We start from the raw sequence: 23,837 nt of genomic DNA on the forward strand, positions 1-23,837 counted from the left end.
GAGACAGCGTTTCGATTGGACATCAGCGATGATTCGATTGGCTAACAGCCGTGGCTCTAGCGACATTGCATTTACTTTACACACTCCCCGTTCACTTACACTCAAAGTCAATCAAACACATTAACTTAGAATCTAGATGCCGAGCAGTTTAAGTAATGAGAAAAACAAACTACAAAAATGTCCATATTTTTCCGAGCTCGATAATTCAAATTTTTATATAGATTTTGAAATGGTTCATCCTGAATCTATTATACGCATACACATGTTAAGAAGTATCGTTATTATCTGTTTTTCGACGAGGGGAGGGTGGCTTCCGCTTGTTGGATGTTACTGGAATAGTGAAAGACGGGACGAGGTATCGTTGCAATCATGGCTGACTTCAATTTTAGGTTGGCCGGTCTTGCCACTTTCGCGATCTCATTTTATTTAATCGACAGTGCTTACAACAGAAGTAAGTAACATGCTAAATGTGTTTGATTCCAATGTGATGAGAAACAATTTTTCAGCTGAAATTACTTTCTATTATTTTTACACGTAACCGACTTAACTGAAAAGTATCACTTATTATTATTATTATAAGACTGACGTAAATAACGATGTATATTTCATGGTTACAACAATAATACTTATAATAGAAGTAGTAGCAGCGGTATTCTTATATATCTATATATATATATTTGTGTGTATGACATAAATGGGTCCTGGAGTGCTCATTTTCATAAATATAAAACTAGAGTTATTTCAAACGCAATATAAATAATAATATTATTCGAGTAGAAGAAAACACGCGGAGGCAATTAAAATAAAAAGGATTCCTAACCTGAATCAGATTTTTTTTCTTTTTGTTTTTTTTTATGGAAGCCTATATATTAATGCAATTGTCGATCCATGCGTAACTAATACTATTTAAGAAAAAGAAAAAAATAAAGAATTCAAGCGACCTTGCCGGAAATGAGATCCATATTTATTAGTCATGACTGATGCAGCAGTGCCTGCCCTGATCCACCGCTGTTGCGAACCACTCTTGACGAAGAAAGAAGCCACCAGCTCTCTCACAGGAAATGATAAAAAGTAGTTCAAAAACGACTGGAGTTGTAGTTTTTGTTCTTTCCTTTTTCCATCGACAAACAACAGCTTATCTTCATGGGAAACAAAAAAAAGGAACCTTAAGCCAACGTGTGATCGCTTCTACCTACAGTCGGCTCGACATGCTGAAAATAATAGCTAAAGTCGCATTTCAAATCACACCCTAACGTTTAAACATCCAATACGCCCTTCCTTATTTCCATTTCTTTTGTTAATGTTATCCTCCACCTATAAACGCGATGGGATGGTCATGTTTGGAATGACTTTGCTCAATCAGAATTGACTTGGGGGCTAAGCAACAATGACCCTTACGAATAAATATGCAGAAGAAAAAGAAACTAAAAATCTTTAGACTACGAAAGATTTTGTTGGCTACTTTATTAAAAGGAAGCCTTTAAAGAGGGGGGAAATGTTACCGATAACAAGAATACTACCCTGGAGCCCTAAATTTTAGCGCCTTTCCCTCTTTATTGATCAGCAAAAAGGAAATATATAGGAAGCTTACAAGCTTTCCCCTTTCATGGCGCTTGTAACATTATTTACGGCATTAAAATATTAAATGCAATGTACTACGATTTTAATTGAGCACCATCTTCATCTAATCTCCATTTAATGTCATCTTAATATTGTTGGATTGACCAAATAATTTCAATAATTGAAAAACAAAAAATGCTGAAGGAGAGCTAATAAACCCCATATTTTGTACATGTGTTGTACATACATGCACATTGTATGTGTATATATATATATATACACACGCAGGTCCGTTTTCAGTTTGCATATATATATCAAGAATTTATATCCAAGTAAAATAACCTGTGTGTATTGTATGTATATACGCGTGTGTGTGGTGTGGTGTGAATATATACATATATATATATATATATATACGAATGGCTATATAAAACGACGATTTCTACCGACAGCTATATTGCATATAGCTCTGTGTGAATATATATAGAAATCATTTTTTTTTTCTATGTTAGCATAGATAGGACTTCTTGAAGCAATGTTTTATGGCCGGATGCCCTTCCTGACACCAACCTTTTTAGTTCTTACGATACAGAAAATAATGTACGCGTGAGTGTGAAAATACATGTGTGTATGTGTATATAGATATGTAGGTATTCTTTATATATATGTGTATGTGTGTGTGTGTGTGTATATATATATATATATGTGCGTGTGTGTTTATATATTTTATCTATAGTCAACCTAACTGAACAGCCTGACAAGAAAAGGCTGGCAAATGAAGCTTCACATTATATATATGGGGTTTTTCCGTCTACAAGAATTCATAATATATGAATTACGTCCAGGTTCAGTGCCTCCCCACACACGCACCATTGTGTTATTCAGTGCCTCCCCACACACGCACCATTGTGTTAATCTGGAATTAATGACAAATATATTCCAAGTGCTTAAAGTTTAAAGGGGGACCCATTTTGTAATACAAAGTTAATTCTCTCACAATTAGTAAAAATTTACTTTAGTAGATATTTGTCTCAATTTCCGCCCTGATCTTTTTTTCACACACAACATTAATCTTATCTTTTCACTTAACGCTGTTCACAGGCGTGGTCGGATAAAAAGTTTTCGAGACGAAACGGGAGGGAAAAAGTAAAAGAAAAAAATAATCGATAATAATTTTTGACGATTAGATCCAAGGTTTCTGTGCGAGAATAAAAAATATATATATATTCGGTTGTAATTTGTAAATTGGAGAAGGTTTTTAACTTAACTTTTTTTAAGTAGCGATTCTCCGATATTCTAGAAGCAAAATTATTTAGTGCGTGCCGTGCGTGGGTAAAAGAAAGAAAGAATACAGCTAAAACCATGATCGATTTTGGTGTCTAAAGTGGTCAGCAGTGATTATTATATATTATTAGTATTGGCGTGTTCATTAAAGCCATTTTTAATTATCATTAAAGAAAGAGATAGAAAACGAAATGTTAATATAAGAAAATTTGCTGCTTGCTTCCTTCCAACATAGAATGTGTGTGTGTGTGTGTGTTTTTAATCATAAAAGTGGAATCTAGCCATTCAAGTCGATGAGACGTTCTATGTGGTCACTTGACCTACTAGAAATAATAGCCAAATATATCTCGCATGTTTCTATTGTCTAAAAAAAAAAGGAAAAGAATGAAAGAATAACATATTCTAGAATTCAGGAGAATGACCACCTTACCTTTTGAAATATCAATGAAAATGTTTTTTTTTAATAAATCAAGGATATAATTTCTTGAAGCATTAGACTACTTTTGGATAGATAAATAAATAAATATAGGCGATTGAAACTATCGCAGTATATTACTGGTACAGTTCTATCTAACTCTACAAACACGGAAAGCAATGAGATATAAAATGTGATAAAAAAAAAAAATTTTTTCAAAGGGTAGAATATAGGCGATTGAAACTATCGCAGTATATTACTGGTACAGTTCTATCTAACTCTACAAACACGGAAAGCAATGAGATATAAAATGTGATTAAAAAAAAATTTTTTTTCAAAGGGTAGAAGGAAGTAGACAGCTTCAAACAAATTCGCTACTGGGATCGACTTCGAGAAATGAAAAAAAAAAAATACTGTAGACTTGTGTCAGATTTGAACTAAAAGCCCGACGCATCAAATTAAATAGATGGGCAGCAGCATAAATCAGTCTGTCCTATTGCATGGTTCTAATAATAATTCATACACTGGCATAAAGTATGAAGGTTATAGGGCGAGAAGAGAAAATACGTTGTAATAATATCCATACCTTTCCCAAGGGCATTAACGATGTACATGAAGTCGTTTAAACTGCCAATCGAAACCGGGTCGCGGAGTCGAAGCGTTGGGAATTTTACCCACTTCACTACCATATGACACCCACAGTCACATCACGGCGCCCTTCACAACAACCACACAGTGTTTACTGTATTTGGTTAAAAGGTACATTTTAGATCAAATAATGCGTAAAAAAAAATGTATCGTTTAAGTAGAACAAAATTATTTTTAAAAAATACCTAATTATTTCAAATATTCAATAGATTAATTAGCTTTCTGACAACGAAGCCGAGATAAATTATACAAAGGGAAATAATTGAGATCGATTAGCACAATTATTGCTGATCGGAGTTGTGAAATTTACTAATTATTATTAATTTCGTTTGTAGAATTAGGCAATTGGTTTTGTTGTAAAATGTGTGTGTGTATATGTGTGTATATGTATATATATATATATATATATATATAAGAATACGATTTTTTTTTTTCATATTCAAGAATAAACCAATTTTATGAAAAACAAAATCTATAGAAGTTTACACAGAAAGTTAATTAGAAAACAAATTGCCTGCGATTTTCCTCGAAATTACTATATGATCGCGAACCACAAGATTTTTTTTTCCTTTTGAAGGGAAATATTTAACGCACTTTATTAGCTATCTACGTAACGGTTATTTATTTTATTCATTTACTTTTTTTCCTTTCCCCGTTTCAAAACGAAAAATGAACCACTTTCTCCTCTATTTCGGATGCTTTATTTGTAATTATAACTTTGTTTAAAAAAAAAAACATCGTCGACTGCTTTAAAAACCACTTTAGTGTTGTTACTTCATTCTTTAAATGACGGGGAGGGTGGTGGGGTATATATAAAAAAAAAACTTTTTAAAGACTAATTTTGTTTTTATTCAGCAGCATTTGGTTTTTTTTCATTTCGTAACTTATCCATAATATCACAGCTCATTTTAAGTAACAATCGTAACTGAGCATGGAAAAATGGTTGAGGAAAGTACATTTATTACTTGTGTTACGTAATATATATTATGTGTATTTTTTTTTACTTGCAGAAATATCAGCATCGACAGAAGGAATTAACAATTGTCTCCCTTGCACCATTATTGCGTCGAATTTGAAAAGAAATACAATGCAGGCTAAATGAATTTATAATAAATATCGTGTAATTAAAAATTAGGAATTGATTATACTAGGACTAGGCAAGAAAGCTATTTACATAAGGGGAAAATGATAATACAGAGGTTATTAGTATTAGATCAATGAGCGATTACGTGACGTTTACTTAGTAATGAATGAGAATGCAAATTATATTATTATTTTTTTTTTTTAATAACAAACTGATAAAACAAAAGTTAATCTATCAAATTGGAGATATTTACAAAATAGTTCGAGTTTCCGTGTTGAGAGAATGAGGTAAATGAAAATATGAGAGAATAGCTTGTCGCCAAAATGCTTTTTCAAATCAGAAAATCACTTTTACAGTTGTCATTTTAACGGAAGGTGACGTTTAAAACGTATTGATGAATATTCGTTTTCCAATCACTTACATTCACCGTGGAGGTAGTTTGAGACATCGATTCGTGTATGGGTCGTAAGTTTTCATACCTCGTAATAAACGTGTGCAGTCGTAAATCTAGCTAACTCAACCGTACAGATTTCGATATAATGATCTCAAGTGTACAGGTAATCACGACGAGACATTCATCAATATTTAGTCGTTAGATATTAGCAACATAAACTTTCATCATCGTCGTTTTAACGTCCACTTATACACTTGCATGGGTCGGACGGAATTTGTAGAGGCAGATTTTCTATAGCCGGATGCTCTTCCTATCGCCAAACCTCATGTTACTAAGTAAGATAATATTCCCCATACCAAAAACGTTTTCCATGGAAAACTGGAAACTAAGAACGCCACTTCTGTCTGACATTCGTTTAAAACTATCACATGAAGTCAAGGTAAGGAGACAATAACACACACACACACACGCTTAAAATATATATAAGATAGACTTCTTTGAGATTCCATCTATGAAATCCACTATCAAGGCTTTACTTTGGTTGGTCTGGAGCTATAGTAGAAGACACTTGTCTGAGGTGCCACACAGTGAAACTGAATCTGAGACCATGTGGGTGTGCACAGCCATGCCTGTGCATTTTTGCTTGTAAAAAAAGATCAGACCTGTAAACCATCTAAATATAGGTCTCTAAATCAAAATTGAATTTGTAATTGAAAAAGAAAATTTTAAAAGAATGAATGTTGTTCCTTAGTTTTGAGCAGATAAAAGCAAAACACGTAATTTTGCTATCAGAAAATTTAGATCACTAAAATAAAATCACCAAAAAAATCTTGCTCCAATTATTCTCAGTCTAAATATCACACTAAATCCATGAAACCCAAACATAGATAATGTAAACAAGTCCTGCAGACTGCAATAGTTAAAATTTATTCTTTCTCTGCAACCCAGTGGTTGGGGACTTCTACACTAAATCTTACTGCTTCAAATGGCAGTCATATATAAAATGCCTTTCAACTTTGAAAAACAAGTGTAGGATGTATTGGGTCATCCCATAAACAATGCGTTTTTTTTATACTTCTTTTATTTTTCAAAAGCTCTCCTTCATTTTCTACAACGCTCTTCCATCTATCTGGTAGAATTGCAAAGCCTGTCTTCCAAAATTCATTTGTCCATGACGAAAAATACCCCTCCAGTACTGTTCTGAACTTGTCTACAGAATTCATATTTTTTTCCCTCCAAATGATTTTGAAGACTGCGGAATAAATGATAATCAGATAGGGCAATATCCAGCCTTTGAAATGTTATCCTCGCTGTATGTGGCTGAGCATTATCCTGATGGAAGAACACTTTTTGTCTTGAAACCAAAGATGGTCTTCAAGTGCTGACTTAAGCCACTCAAGCTGCTCACAGTGGATCTCCTTTGTTATCATTGGGTTTCGGTTTAAAAGTTCAAAGTGGACTAAACCTTTCATATCCCACCAAACAGATAAAAACACCTTACGTGAGTGAAGACCTTTAGCCCGGAGTACAAGTATTCTCCTTTCCCTACCCACTGTCTTCGGCACTTTAGAGAAGCCATTTCTCGTCACCAGTCACTATTTGGTCCAAAAAAAGGTTCATTCTTGAAACGTGACAACAAAGAAGAGCACACATTCATTTTCTGTGCATGATTAGACTCGGTAAGTTTGTGAGGAATCCACTGACCCAATTTGCTGACTTTTCCAATGGCATGCAGTTGTTGATGAATGGTTGAATGACCAAATCCAAGCTTCTCTGCTAGTTCCTCAGCAGTCACGATGGGATTTTGTTCCACCAGGGTTTGCAGGGCATCCTCGTCAGGCTCTGCAGATCTTCCAGGGCAAGGCTCACCATCTAGGCTGTAGTTTTCAGCTTAAAATTTCTGGAACCACCATTGACACTGGCTTACGCTTACTGTCCGATCCTCATATACTGCATTGATATTCCTTACACTTTCCATTGCATTGTTGTCTTTATTGAACTCATAAAGCAAAATATGCAGAATATGCTCTTTTGTCACTTTCACTATAGCTTTGAAAGAATAACTGTTCAAATCGAACTGCACTCTTCAAAACTTTCATTCTGTTGTGTTATTGCCTATATTGAACTCGTAAAGCAAAATATGTCGAATCTGCTCCTTTGTCACTTCCCTTATAGCTTTGAAAAAATAACTGTTAAAATCGAACTGCACTCTTCAAAACTTGCACTAAGAATAAATACAAGGTAAACTTACTACCTGCTTTTTATAGTAAGTTGATGCAGGTAGTTTATCCTGTCCCCCTCCAACTTTTTGTTCATGTAATTGAAAAAACTGCATTATTTATGGGATGACCCAGTACTTAAATCCACAGCCCGTCACTCATTTACAAATGTGTATGGCCATCCATATATACAGGCATGTCCATGACAACCCCCACTTCCCCTCACACATAACTCTGTCCTTTGGCAAAACTCATCCACAACATCTCCCTAAAACCTCCACCACTTCTCTGCAGGTTCCTCGGGTTTCCTCTCAACATCACTTACTATCTAAAATCTACCTTCACACTCTTATGATACATCTCTACCCTCTCTGAGCTACTTCACTGTTCCCTGTGGGTAGGTCCTCTCACTATCTATCTTTTTCTCTCTCTCTCCCATCTCCATCTACATCCTCGTCCTACTGGGGTAGCCAAGTATCACCTCTATAGTAAGACAGCTATTCCTAACCTGTCATACTCCAATCTCTTGCTCTCTCAGTTGAGATGTCCTTGTCTTGCAAGTCACTTGGCTACCTTGCAGCTATTAGTGCTATGTAAAAAGCACCCATGCCAACACCATGTAAAGAGCTTCTAGTACACTCTGTAAATGGGTTGGTGTTAGGAAAGGCATCCAGCCACAGAAACCATTCCGAAACAGACAACTGGTGCACACACACACACCACTTGCAAACCCCTGTCAAATCGTCCAACCCATGCCAGCATGGAGAATGGCTGCTGAAGGATGATGATTCACAAGTATATATGTCTGTATGTTTATAAAAAAAAATTGTTGCTTTATCAGGTGGGACAGGTCATTTTGCAGCATTAGAGAATAGATGGAATAACTTTTGATCAAGAACGAAAGCAATTTAAAACGTTAAAAATTTCTATTCAAAACTCTTCATTGAACATAATTCTTTACAATTAATCCTATTTCTTTACAACAGAAGCCAGTCAAGAAAGTATTGAAGTTCAACACCACTACATGTAATGATGATAAAAATCATTGCAGGGCCTAAGTTGACAGCAATCAAGAAGTTCCAGCCAGCATCATCCCATCTTTTGTATATCTAATACAACATTGTCCATTGAGTCCTATTTTTTTTAAGGAAAGTAGAACATGGTTTGAGAGGGATGTGGTTTGCTCTAATCAAGCAGACTTAAGCTTAAAAGCATTCTGTGATTATGTCATCTTTTTCCAATCCTCCTTGGATCACATTATCCAACATATCATTTTCTGAGATGATAGGGTATGATATGAACTAGATTTTGTTGCTCTATCTATTAAGTCATGACCAAAGAGACATACTGTTGTTGAAGTATTGCAAGAGACTGCCAAGTAAAAATCATGAATAGAATATAAAAATAACTTGCTAATGAATCGATCCACAATGCACATTATCTTCTATTTTAACAAATTAAGTCCTTATATAACGTAGATAGTGAAAAGGCAAACCAAACTTGCTGAGCAAGATAACATGAAATTATAACATGGTCACATTGTCATCAAATAATAAAAGAACCAAGCAGTTTCCTATATTGTTAAGACATACTTGTATTTCATATGAAAATTTTTTTCTTTATTGCCCACAGGGGGCTAAACATAGAGGAAACAAACAAAGACAGACAAATGGGATTAGAAAATGCACATGACCCAGTGGTTAGGTAACTAGGCTCTTGATAATAAGGTAATGGATTCAATACTTGGCCCAGGTGGATCATCGTGTCCTTGAGCAAGATATTTCACATTACTCCCAATCCTCCCAGTAGGCAAAAATGGACATTAACACTGGTAGAGCATCTGGCTAGTGTCAAGTTAGCTGATTTGGTGATATGACTAAAAACCCTCGGCCGTGAAAGGTGGCTACGTCCAGCAGTTGACAGCTATATCCTATCTTTACCCTGTTACTTATACTCATTTTACAGCTAAAATTTTCAAATTTGGACATTTGTATATCGTTAGAACTAACCACTGAACTATGAAGTAAAAGGAGCAGTAAGGCAAGCCGAGTTGAACTATTGTGCCCCGGGGACACAATACGATTGTTGCAGTAGCACCGTTGGGATTTATTACATGATCTGTCATCCCCAACTCTATCCTTTTACCACTTCCCTCTTACACCCTCATAAACTTACCTACCCACTAACCCTGTCTGTTCTCTGTTCCACTTCTCTCTCATATTCACCTTCTTGTACCTTGAGGGTGACATCTAACCACTACCATCTTTTCTCCTTTTCTCTTTCTAGTTGGTGGAGCCATGCATCTCCTCAACAGCAAGATACCTGTTCCTCTCCCTCTATCTCAGTGGGAATTCACAATAGTATTTTAAGGGCAGGGCCCCTAAAAATATTTTGCTTAAGATGTATGTATTGCAGGAAGCAGCTAGGTTTCTTTCTCTTAACATTTTATGGTTCAACCTACACAAATTAACGTGTGAAAACAATAAATAACATTCTATGAAACTAGTTTTTAAACATCGAATGGCAATGGGGGGGGTCCATCGGAATAAAATGGTTGAGGACCCCTACTCTATCTTATTTTAATCTCTTTTTACATGGCATAAATCCACCACCTCTAATACTACAGCCCCACTCAGTTGAAGGGTTCTTGTCTTAAGAGTCACTTGATGTCATGGAAAAACACTCAATACATGCTGTAAAGTAATTGGTATTAGGAAGGGCTTCAAGCTGTAGAAAACCATGCCAAAACAGGCATTCAAGCTCAACACAGTCCTCCAACTTGCAGACACCCATCCAACACATGCCAGCATGGAGTTGTTGGCACTCCGTCGCTTACGACGTCAAGGGTTCCAGTTGATCCGATCAATGGAACAGCCTGCTCGTGAAATTAACGTGCAAGTGGCTGAGCACTCCACAGACACGTGTACCCTTAACGTAGTTCTTGGGGATATTCAGCGTGACACAGTATGACAAGGCTGACCCTTTGAATTACAGGCACTACAGAAACAGGATGTAAGAGTGAGAGAAAGTTGTGGTGAAAGGGTACAGCAGGGTTCACCACCATCTCCTGCCAGAGCCTCGTGGAGCTTTTAGGTGTTTTTGCTCAATAAACACTCACAGCGCCCGGTCTGGGAATCAAAACCGCAATCCTATGACCGCGAGTTCGCTGCCCTAACCACTGGGCCATTGCGCCTCCACTGCCAGCATGGAAAACAGAGGCTAAATGATGATGATGCCTTAAATTTGCAGCCTTTGTGCCAAAATAGTTAGACAAGAAAATTTTTTCAAAAAATGGTTATTTTTGACTCTGTAAAGGACCAAATGTGAAGGTGAGAGGTAAGAATAGTAATTGTGAATGGAATGGAGTGGCTTCACTTTTTTTCTCCACCAAATTCCAAAGAATTGAAAAACAAAAGCAACTATGCTATGATGCACCAAATTAAATACTGTAAAGCATTTAAGTAAGCTATATCTACCATGTCTATGATTTCCATTCAGAGAAAAATTAATAAGATTTTGAAAACAGAGATAAGGACATTGCAGATAAAAGTGTTGGTTTTCTAGGTACTGTATAAGTGGGTCACAGTTTCAAACTGAGATGCAGGAACTGCAGTATGCACCAATTTTAGTTCACAATTACAGAAAACATCCACAAAGCATTAAAAATGACTGCTTTGCTCAATGTCCCTTATTTGAAAGCAGTAAAGTGTAATTTGAGGGAAATTTAGCTGCTCAGTGTAAAGGTTTGACTATTAACTCAATTAATGTAATGATCAAGGTGGAGTGTAAATAAACTAGCTTCCTTTTTATTAAGAAATTATCTAGAGAATTCATATAAGAGATCAAACATCTACTCTTAATAGTTCTGTGGTTGGCAATAGAAAAAAACAATAACATTTATTCCATCAATATACAAATACCTAAATTTGAAAATGTTAGTCCATCCACGTCAACAGAGATGAGTATACAAGAATGGGATGCTGAATGGAATATCTATAAGATAACAAATGCTATATTCCTGTATGGGAATAACACATTTCACACTTAAAATAGGATTCTGATTCTTTAACTCTTTCAGGTTCAAGGTACTTGTGAAATATTGATGAACCTCATTGCCTGCCAAAAAACTTGTAGCCTTTTGTCTGTTAGAAGTCATTAAAATCTCTGTAAGAATGGAACATTAAGAAACCATAATCAGCTGATAGGTTAACTGGTCAAAGAAATCTGTGACAATTTCATATGCAATTTGTCCAGTTAGGCTTCCCATCCATGTGGTTTTAGGTTCACACACACTGCATGGCACCTTAGACAAGTATCTTCTTACACAGCTTCAAATAAGGAAATAGTAGACAGACACTTAAAGCCTAGTAAAAAGTTTGCTTTTCAATCACAGGGTTCCTTGGGCAAATGTCTTCTAGTATAGATCAGGGCTAGCCAAAGCTTTCTGAGCGGTTTTGGTCAACAGAAACTGAAAGCCCATCATGTATACACATGGTACTTGGGCAAATGTCTTTAATGCCCTGGGTCAACCAAATCCTTGTGAGTGGATTTAGTAGATGGAAAGAAGCCTGTTATGTGTACATGTATGCAATGTGTGTTTGTGTCTCTTTCTCTTGACGTCACACAAGGAGTGTCATTTGTTTCCAATATTCTGCAAGAACATGCCTGGCCATGAGGAAAATACTATCTTGCTTGAAAACAAAAGGGGTTTGCAACAGGAAGGGCATTCAAATGTAGAAAAAGTTTGCCTCACTAAGCTCCATCTAACCCATGCAAACATGGAAAAGTAGACTTTAAAATTGTGCATATGTCTGGATATGTCCTTAGTTTCCCATCTTCCATGAGGAAATTACAATTACATGGAAATAGATAAGAGTTGGCAACAGGAAAAGCATCCAGTTGTAAAAAAAATCTGCATCAATGAATAAGTACCAGTTGAACACTGGGGTTGATATAACTGACTTAACCCTCCCCCCGAAATTGCTGGCCTTGTGCCAACATTTGAAATCACTATTACTAAATACATTGATGCAAGAACAGTTATGTGGTTATCATATTTGTTTCACAACCACATCCTTCAGGTTCAATCCTATGGTTTTGCACTGTGAAAGGGTCTTATAAAGTTCGCCATAGCCTCAAGAGGAGCAATTCTCTCAGTGGATTTTAGTACACAGAAACTATGAAGAAGCCTATTATGTGGGTGTGTGCATACAGATAGATTGGTGTAGACGTGTATATAGTTTATATCATGTCCGGTAAATTCACCATCATCAATTCATTGTCTTTTTATCTTTCAATAAAATAGTTTTTAACTATTAATGGTGAGATACTATGGATATTTTTTTCTTGGTAAATTTTCTTCATGGTGAATTGATGGCAAGTGAACTTACCTGTAATCAGTTTGTGTGTGTATGTGACAACACTGCTTGTTAAAACGAGGCCTGTGTTAAAATGGTACCATTGCCATGCAATAAAATAACCAAGTATTGGGATCACTGTAATCAACTAAACAAAAACCCTGAAGGTGGTACTGCAACATGGCCACAGACCAATGACGGAGAACAGTCAAAAAAATATAAGGAAATGGCTTCTGGTTCAGTCCCACTGTGTAGCACCTTTGGTAAGTCCATTTCACTTTAGCCTTGGGCAGACCAAAAAATTATGAATGAATTTGGTAGATGGAAACTGAAAGAAACACATATATGCATGTGCGTGTGTGTGTTTTTGTCTTGATATCATGTGATAGCTGTAGGGTGTCACTATCATACAAGCAGTGTCATTCATTTCCAGTCTTCTATAAAAATATGACCAGCTAGGGCCTTACTCAGAAATAGATGAGGGTTGGCAACAAGAAGGGCATCCAGCTATAAAGAATCTGCCTGAACATATTCTATCTGACCCATATAAGTATGGAAAAAGACACATTAAACCAGCTATATCCTGCCAAAATATTCTAACTTTTTTTTTATTTTCAAACTGGCCAGATCCAGCCAGTCTCACATTTACCCTACAATGTTATTCTAGAAACAAACAATCTCATCATTGAAATTTCAAAGCTACAAAGTAATGCACAACTAATGCAAAACAATGTGAATGAACAAGCATTATATTTTAAGGAAATCTGAATGCTAAAAGGTTAAAACAATGATATTCAATGTTTGAAAGAAATAATATATATATATATATATATATATATATATATATGGAAAAACAATGAAAATATCTGTAATTGAAGCAACAAATGTGAACTGACAATAGCCATCCGGTTGCACCAGTCCTCAGTCAAATCGTCCAACCCATGCTAGCATGGAAAGCGGACGTTAAACGATGATGATGATGATATACATATACTGTTCATTCATTGTACATCTGTTTTTCAAAGCTAACATGGGTTGGACAAATATGCATTTACGTATGGTTTTGTTTTTACAGCCAGATGCCTTTCCTGTTGCTAACCCATAACTGTTATTTTAATCAATGGATTCCACTAATCTTCAAAAGCATAGTGCTGCAGGATGGTTTGTTTTACACACACACACACACACACATATATATATATTTATCTTTTACTTACTTCAATCATTAAAATGTAGTCATGGTGAGGCACTACCTGAATTTTTAGTCGAATGAATCAACCCCAGTACTTATTTTTCTTATAAGCCTGGTGCTTATTCTATCCAAGCAGTGGTGATGAGGAAAAACAAAGATATGTGTGTGTGTGTGTATATATATATATATATATATATATATATATATATACACACACACACACACAACATGACAGGCTTCTTTCAGTTTCCATCTACCAAATCGTCTCACAATTTGGTCAACCTGATGTTATAGAAGACACTTACTCCAGGTACCTCATAGTGGGATTGAACCGAGGACCATGTGGTTGGGAAGCAAGCTTCTTATTTCTTTATTGCCCACAAGGGGCTAAACATAGAGTGGACAAACAAGGACAGACAAAGGGATTAAGTCGATTACATCGACCCCAGTGCGTAACTGGTACTTAATTTATCGACCCCCCGAAAGGATGAAAGGCAAAGTCGACCTCGGCAGAATTTGAACTCAGAACGTAACGGCATACGAAATACCGCTAAGCATTTTGCCTGGCGTGCTGACGTTTCTGCCAGCTCGCAAGCTTCTTACCATACAGCCATGCCTGAACCTATATACACATATATATACACACCATAGGAAATAGCTGTATAAATATAAGCCAACAAAAAATAAAATCTTTGAAGACACCTTACTCTCTTAAATGAGGAAGAATACATTGGATAATGTGATCCTGGATGCACTATGACTGAATAAAAGATGGGATAGTCATAGCTGGAACACCTTTGATTCTAAACTATTCAATTAGAGCTTGAGTTGGTGAGAGTGGGGAAATTTTACAATACCTTGAATGACCACAAGGAAATGTCAGACAAGTATCTCGGCGTTTCAGGTAACTGAAGGATGCCGTAATAATTTCAGCTTATTAAAGTACAAACATCACAGGATACAATATCCATCCACAACATTGATCAGACAACTATTACTAATGGATTCAGAGAAAATAAAATTTTGTGAAATCACAAATGTAAAATAGTCAAAAGTAGCAAACAAGCTCTACAGTCAAAATGAGACGCTCTTTTACTTGAGTAGCATCACTTTAAAAGAACATGCTAGAACATGTTGAAATTCTGAGTACCAGTGATCATAGACATTATTTTATATCTATGTTTCTAAAATTGGGACAGTTGAATATTTATGTCACTAGTCACAAGTTGTCTAAACCCTTTAGCATTCAGATTACTTTGTCAAATGTAATGCTTTATATATTCATGTTTTAGATTAATCATGTATTATCTTGTAGCTTTGAGATTTCAATGATGTGATTGTCATTTCTAAATTGACATTGTAAGGTGGGTGTGAGAAGCTGGATCTGGCCAGTTTGAACATAAAATAAGTAGAATATTTGAGCCAGTTTAAATGCTAAAGCATTAAGCTGAATGACCCCCACTCCATTATTAACTAATGAAATTCTTTGTTTTTGTTCATTTTTGTACTTGTTTTTTTTTTCCATGCCAGCATGGGTTAGACAACTATATAATTGAGATAATGTTTTATAGTTGAATACCCTTAACTGTTTTTTGAATAAGGGATTTCACTGCAATGGCAGTGAATGATCTGTTGACAGGAGAAATGACAGCAACATTACTGCTTGTAGCTTGTGATTTTTGGAGAAATACAAATGTAAACTAACACACACGCATATACATATCATCAATTAACATCCACTTTTCCATGTTTGCATGGATCAGATGGAATTTGCTGGGGTAGATATTTTCCATAGCCAGATACACATCTTGTCACCAACCCTCACTTATTTCCAAGCAAGGTAATATTTTCCCCAAGGCCAGAAGTGCTTTTCACAGTAACTGGAAACAACATTGCTTGTACGACAGTGATGTTCATTTACATCAATCACATGTCAAGACAAGCATACATACATAAATACACAGATATAGATGTGTTTTTGTATGTGTATATATAAATATATGTGGAGACGCAATGGCCCAGTGGTTAGGGCAGCAGACTCGCGGTTTTGATTCCCAGACCGGGTGTTGTGAGTGTTTATTGAGCGAAAACACCTAAAGCTCCACGAGGCTCCGGCAGGGGATGGTGGCGAACCCTGCTGTACTCTTCCACCACAACTTTCTCTCACACTTTCTTCCTATTTCTGTTGTACCTGTATTTCAAAGGGTCAGCCTTGTCACGCTGAATATCTCCGAGAACTACGTTAAGGGTACACGTGTCTGTGGAGTGCTCAGCCACTTGCACGTTAATTTCACGAGCAAGCAGTTCCGTTGATCGGATCAACTGGAACCCTTGACGTCGTAAGCGACGGAGTGCCAACAACAACCACACAGCTATGCTTGCACATATGAATTTAAAACAAAACGGGTCTCTAAATTAAGGGCAAAGGATGATAGCTGTGGCAAGGCTTGACTACATGATCTTCAGCAGTTAATCCGGTACTAACCCACACAACCACTATTGCGGTTATCTATTAAAGAAAAAACATCACTTTTCATTTCTTTTTTTTTTTTTGTCTTCAATGCATTTTAATAACTTTTGGGGTTATGTTAAATTATACAAATAAAATTGTACTTACTGATTATCAAGGGGGTACATTCCATCATTTAACATCAGTAATTCCATTTAACATATGTTCAAATTTAACAAAAATATGATTTTGCCAAAAATGTAATAGTAAAGAAACCATCCTGAAAAATAAAAATAAATGATTACAATTAAAAACTTAGCGATTTTATTTACTAATTAGATGAAGTTAAATCATAATTTGTATCATTCTGAAATTAAATTGCTTAAGCAAAAATACTTGAAGTCATAAAATCAAATTTATTCTGCATTCAATATCCACACTTAGCTAAAACAAGTTCCAAATAAACTATTCTATTCTCATTTTACCTTATAAAAATTTCATCCACAAGAATATCAAGTTTGATTTTGAAATCACTAAATATTTTCCATACTAAATTGGTTAGTGATAGGAAAAGTTTGTATCAAACAAAACTTCAAGTAATTAACATCTGCTACAGTGGTGTGTGTGTGTGTGCAGCAATGCACAATTGAATTTCTAAGTAACTAAGATGTCTTTCTTTGCTATTTCGAAATTGCTTAATTTCTGTAACTATTGGTTGTGCCTGGAAAAGGTGTGTGTGTATATATATATATAATAATATATATATTTATGTACATGTCATTATTTTTATGTCTACATCTCTATGCTTGCATGGATCAGACAGAATTTTGTTGAAGTAGATTTTCTATGGTTGAGTGCCCTTCTTATCACCAACCATTACTTGTTTCCAAATAAAGTAATATTTCCCTTTGCCAGAACTGCTTGTCTGATAGTAACACTCCTTTACATCAAGACAAAAAGACACAAATATATATACGATGGGCTTCTTTCAGTTTCTGTCTGTGAAATTCATAAGGATTTGGTCAGCCCAAGGCTAGAGAGGAGACACTTGCCCAAGATGCCATACAGTGGGATTGAGCCTGGAACCATGTGGTTCAGAAGCAAACTTGCTAGACAGCCACCCTTGCTCCATGTACTGCATATATATGGGGTCTTAGTTTGCAAGTTACATGGTGGCCTCAGTAGTGCTGGTGCCAAGGAAAAAGCATTAAATACACTCTGCAAAGTGGTTGGTATTAAGAAGGGCATCCAGCCCCAAAATACCATGCCAAAGTAGATGTTAGAACATCATGCAGTCTTTTCATCTACCAGATCCTGTAAAATTACTCAACCCATGTCAGCATGGGTTAAGATGATCATCATGATCTATATGTGTGTTTGTGTATATATATATATATATATATATATATATATATATATATATATATATATATATACAGGTCAAAGTGCAATTTCTCGTTTACATAATATTTTTATATTCAAAACACAGCTGAAGTCATTATCATAGATGGATTTGATAATGATGACATGTTCTGTTCAGTCTTACACTTTAAGTCCTCAAAGGTTTTTTTTTTTTTATTACAATACGCGAATCATTAGAACATCAGATAAAAGTCCTTGTGGTATATCTTCCGGTTCTGTACTTTGCACTGAAATCTTGCCAAAATCAATTTTTTTTTTTTCTTTTAAATAATTTTGTGATGGATAAAGTACCAGACAGATACTAGGGACTATTTTCCTTCATTCTCCCAGGATTGATGTATCTCGAAAATAATAACAACACCCGAAGGAAAGCAACGGGTGAACCACCCTTACATTCTCCCCCGAAAATTTAATTAGAAGTTCTGAGTACTTGTCGTCACCAGGGGTCGTTCGTTGACCTAATGGCACCAGGAAACTATTATAAAAATGCTATTTCGTAACAAGACAGTTTTTAAATATATATTTTAAAAATCACATTTAGTTATTTAGTCCCAGGTTACTGCTGATCAAAAACATTCTGTAACAATCCCGTCTTTCTGCATATCAGGATCAACAGTATCCAATATATCTCTAGATTTATAGACAGTAAGGTGAGAGTTCAGGGATATTTGACTGCTAGTTCTGGCAATTCTAGCGAACAGAATCATTTTCGCTCTGGTGTGTGAAACCGAAGTTTAAAGATCTTGTGTGAAATTTTTAAAAATAAATAACTTTCTTTTATAATTAAAAAATTAACTACGGTTAACATTAGAAGTCTAAAGTGTTTTATGTATTTCGAGTAACCATCGACAGGTGCTGCACAATTGCCAAAGTTATCACTTTTAAAGTAACATAAGCAATCGCAAATAACATACCTTAGTTTTATAAACAATATTACAGACCAAGATATCTTTATATTAACACGATCCAATTGTGTTAATTATAAAGAAAACTATCCACTTCACGAAAATATATGTCCTTAAAATATATTTATCTAATATTAATGCTTGAACAGATGTTCAATATTAGTAAAAGAAAAGACAGGTTTTTCACTAAGCACAAACTTTATACTATCTAATTTCTCAAGTTTTAAACGATTTCAAAAATCTTGAGTAAAACTACCTGAAAGTCCGATTGAAAAATTTATTACAAGCGAAAATTTTGACAGGTACTAAACTGAAAAATGCGTTGAGTTTTGGAAAGGTTTTACACCTTGACAAAAAAATTAAAACGTATTATTTTAGAACAAGAAAAGATACATCTCAAAATACGCAGGTGAGATGAATCAAAATTGAAATTAAAGTTTTAATTACATTTTTTTAATAGATAACGATCATAAAAAAAAGTAAAATCAAGCTCAGAATGTATGCCACGATGTCAACTTCAGAAAACAAGTTGGAGGAGTGGAGCTTTGGCAGCTGGGGCAATATCTAATGCAACTATTATCGCAGAGAGAAAACTCAGATCCACTGCCAAAAACTGACCTCGATCGTTTAATCGAGAATGAAAGGGCGAGGAAGCAGTCAAATAAAGAACATTAGTAAACATCTATATTGAACTTTTCTTTCTGTAAACCTTGCTTTGAAGTATAGTTTTCACCGAACGCTTTTCAAGAATTAACCACCCCCCCCCCCCCCGCTTCAGTTTTTGTTCTGCTCTTCTAATTCCGGCCAAGCATAATTTTCACGAGTATACACAAACGCATCGATGAAAAAAAGAAAAAAATTCTTCGTATAACCTAATCCTACAAATGCAATGATATAATTCAAAATTAAAAATGACATTTGTTTGCAACGAAATACGACAGTTGCTTTTATGAAATAAATACAGAATATTAATTTTTTTTCCGTTTTAAAAAAAAAAAAGAAAAACTCAAAACTGAAAGAGAGAGACTTTAGGAAATCTATATAATTGAATTAATAAATATTAAAAGAAATATCAACTACCTTTTCTGATAAGAAAATTTTAAAGCAAATTTCTCGATTTTGTTTCTGTATAAAATACGTTTTACTATAGTTTTCGTGTCGCAAAACTATTAAAAAGATGCTTGACAAATAAATGGTAAGATTTTTCCAAGATGCGATGTAGATAGTCGGTCCGAGTCGCTTACAAACCCAACAGGAAACACGCAATGAGGCCCCTTACAACATGCTGTACAGCAACTGAAGCAGCAGGAGTTAATTTCTCATTACATGTTAGATCTCTTGACGGAATTTGATCTTAAAAAGTGAATTTAAAAAATAGTTTCTATTCATTTAACAAAATAAAAAATACTAATACTAACAAAAAAAAAATCTTTAATTTAAAATTTAAAACATATTAACATATCTGATGACGATAGTTTTATAACTTCAATTTAATATTTTTCATGTTGAAAATTAAGTTGTGAGTTTTATTATTATAAAACTCAAGTGGCAGTTAATTTCGTAAATATATTGTTACAAAGAAAACAATTATTTTCATTGTATGAAAATGTATTTTTTTAATGTAGAAAATTTATCATAATTATCCCGGAAGTTCTAAGTTTCGGTTTCATTATTGAATTATGCAATCTTTCTATTTACATGAGTAACGCAACGCAGACTAGTGTAACTTTTTATTGAGGATTTTAACTAACTTTTAAACTTGCCAGTAAGAACTGTCACCTTCGCAAAGACAGTCTTCGAATTTACTTTATTATGTTATAGTATGCAATTTTGGAATTTTTAAATCAAATATTCTGAGAAAATATTCTCGTGGACTTCAACCTCCATCATCAAAAATGTGATTATTTTGTTGGTTGAACAGTTTGGAAATCATAATTTGAAAATAATATCAGAATATTTTAATAATTATATTTTTAAATACTTCAAAAATCATATTCCTTTTCAATCCGCTTCTGATAAACATGGTAATGATACCTCTAATACAATTCCCAGATGTTATTCTGAAATATTATAAGGAAATTATCAATTTACTTTACTAAAACGTCTGGGCATCACTATTCCAGATTTTCAAATGTGTGTGTGTATTATATATATATATATATATATATATATTCGAGAATTAAGGCTACCATTAGTTTCATGTTAAGAAAAATAGGAAAATATCCTAGTGTCTTAATTTTTCTAGCCGATCACATGGAAAAGGTGTTAAGAAACTAGGGTATTTTCCTATTTTCCCATGAAACCAAGTGTAGCCTTAATTCACAAATAAAGAAATTATATCCACCAATGCGGTTTTGACCACTTGTTTTCATCATTTGACATTTACATATGTGTGTGTGTATATATATATATATATATATATATATATATATATAGTAAACACTAGTGCAAACATGTAAATTTATTTATTATACACTTAAAGTAAATTATATTTGCATGATGTTGGCAGCAAAATAGCTGTCATCCTATGGATATCAACTGGTGAAATAAGTATATTCATCTCATATGTCCTGAATTTATTTGTATTCTAATACCCCTCATGAAATAATGTTCAGTGATTGGATTTACTGGATTTCAGCTACATAGGACTCTACATTATATTCCTATGTATTGGTTTACTAGGTTGTTTGTAGCCAGGTTCACAAAAGGAACTTCTTTGTGGGTACCACTGGATTATATAAATCCATATAACATGCATTAAATATATATTTATTCAATGCACTTGTACCTTTATATATATATATATATATATATATATATATATATATATATAAATAATTATATGATTGAATGCCAAGCATCCTTTTCCAAGTAAGTTTTATCTATATATATGTACTACTGACCGAGACCTTTGGAAATGTGCTGTGCGTGAGAAGACCCGGCAAGTCAAGTGAGATCGCTGCCAGTGCCCCTGGACTGGCTCTTGTGCGGGTGGTACATAAGATGCACCATTTTGAGCATGGCCGTTGCCAGTACCGCCTGACTGGCCTTCGTGCGGGTGACACGTAAAAGCACCCACTACACTCTCTGAGTGGTTGGCGTTAGGAAGGGCATCCAGCTGTAGAAACTCTGCCAAATTAGATTGGAGCCTGGTGTTGCCATCCGGTTTCACCAGTCCTCAGTCAAATCGTCCAACCCATGCTAGCATGGAAAGTGGACGTTAAACGATGATGATGATATATATATGTATATATATATATATATATATACACACACACACATACATATATATGTATAAGGGAACAAGAAATATTGTGTGTGTGTGTGTGTGTATGTTGGATATGACATGAAACTGCTGGTTGTGAGGCTCTAGTCTGGGAGTTCTAGGGTTTTGAGGAGAGAGGAACAGCCTCTTAGCCATTACTGTTCCATGGTCTACTCTAACCCAGAGTAGTAGCATCTGTCACTAGCAGATGCGATGGCATTCCATCTCAGCACAGAAATATTCTTTGTTGGTGTCAGGGTGCACAGTAAAACCACGAAGAGTGAGGAACTCTTAGCTATTGTCACAGTATCCTTCTAGGAAAGGAACACTGATGTAAAACCAACAGTTTCACTTGGTTGCTGGTCATCTCACTTCAGCTTGTCTTTAGGTACTAATCACAGAGACTCAGAGAATGGTATTTGTGTTGTACAAGCATTTATCACTAGAATCCAATGACAAACAAATACCTCTTTATGTTGACCTCATTTGTCATTCCATCTACTCAAAAAATCCTATGGCAATGGAAGAGTGGCAACATGTGCAGACCTAACCAGTTGGAAGTGCACAGTAAGTTACAACTTTCATCAGTCACCTAAGCTTCAAACTATGTAGATCTGCATTGGGACTGAGAAGTCGTGAACGGAAAGTCAGAAATTCCATTGACAATGGAGAAGCACAAGGACACAGTAATCATATGTGAAGACGGAGCAGTCACCATATGTATGTATATATAGGTATGTATATTTGTGTAGGTGTATACAGGGTGTTCAGGCTAAACTTGACAGTCTGCATAACAGAAAATGAAAATACAATATCCCATCCAAAAATAAAAGTTTTTTTTTTTTTAAAAAGATTAAAAAATAACGAGTTAATAGTTTACTCAAAGTAGCTGCCCTCAGCTTCTACCATGGCCTCAAGACAGCTTCAGAACCTGGCACATGCATTCCTCACCGAGTCCTTGGGAAGACCTTTGAACACCTCCTTGATCTTCCTTGATCTTGGCCATGAGCTCAGCCTTGGTGTTGCAGGCAGAGTGGTTGGTGTCTTTCTCAACTGCACCTTACGCATAGTAATCCATGGGACTAGAATCAGAGGAATTAGGGATGAAGTTGTGGAAGTTCTCCAACAACCACTTCTGACTCTTTCCAAAGGTATGGCAAGGAACCAAATCCTGTTGCCACTCATATGGCTGTCCAGCAGCAACTCTCTCCAGCCAGGGTTTGATCAGAGTCTCCAGCAGCTTTGCACAACCATCTGAATTGAGCCTAAGGCCTTATTCAAAGACATGGCATGGCATGAAATCACTCTCACTGGAGGCACACCCAAAGGCCATCACAATTTAGTGAAACTTAGTTTTCATGATGTCCATGTCATGTTTTACAGTGTTCAAAGTGCATTGAGAAGCAGTCATGTTGGCATATTGATACCCAACATGAATCATCATGCATTCCTGAGTCCCTGGAACACCTTGATCTTTTCCAATATTCAGATGGCTTCCAATCCTCAATGCCAGCTAACTTTTTTGTAACTACAACTTTAATCATTATATTCTCCAATGCCATGGACTGTTCACCAATACATCAAGCTGTTCCTGAAAAATGGAGACATAAAAAAATCATGAAATTTAGCTGGAACACCCTGTA

General features: G+C 35.3%; 1 protein-coding gene and 1 long non-coding RNA gene across 7 annotated transcripts in view; one reads left to right on the forward strand and one right to left on the reverse strand.

The window, feature by feature from the left end:
* Positions 1 to 23,837, reverse strand: part of LOC106881694 (KAT8 regulatory NSL complex subunit 1) — a 102,020-nt gene that overhangs the window by 66,268 nt on the left and 11,915 nt on the right. The window contains exons 1-2 of one of the 5 annotated variants that reach the window (XM_089351185.1): positions 20,010 to 20,173; positions 16,771 to 16,882 (exon numbers count right to left, since the gene is read on the reverse strand). The gene's annotated coding sequence lies outside the window, so the exon portion shown is untranslated. Of the gene's footprint in view, positions 1 to 820; positions 1,302 to 3,845; positions 4,171 to 16,770; positions 16,883 to 20,009; positions 20,174 to 23,837 lie in introns of those variants that run through there. The other 4 variants (XM_052967360.2, XM_052967362.2, XM_052967363.2 and 1 more) reach the window with 4 other exon arrangements.
* LOC128247621 (uncharacterized) lies at positions 110 to 16,995 on the forward strand. Of its 2 annotated transcripts, XR_016241648.1 has the most exons (4): positions 110 to 451; positions 4,918 to 5,824; positions 8,591 to 10,406; positions 16,506 to 16,995. It is a non-coding gene; the product is annotated as an uncharacterized LOC128247621 (long non-coding RNA). The 2 variants fall into 2 exon arrangements; XR_016241649.1 differs by lacking the exon at positions 16,506 to 16,995 and having other exon boundaries at positions 239 to 451; positions 4,918 to 5,027; positions 8,591 to 8,688.

The sequence above is a fragment of the Octopus bimaculoides genome, chromosome 4 (assembly GCF_046866305.1).
Source record: "Octopus bimaculoides isolate indiv1 chromosome 4, ASM4686630v1, whole genome shotgun sequence".
NCBI lineage: Eukaryota > Metazoa > Mollusca > Cephalopoda > Octopoda > Octopodidae > Octopus > Octopus bimaculoides.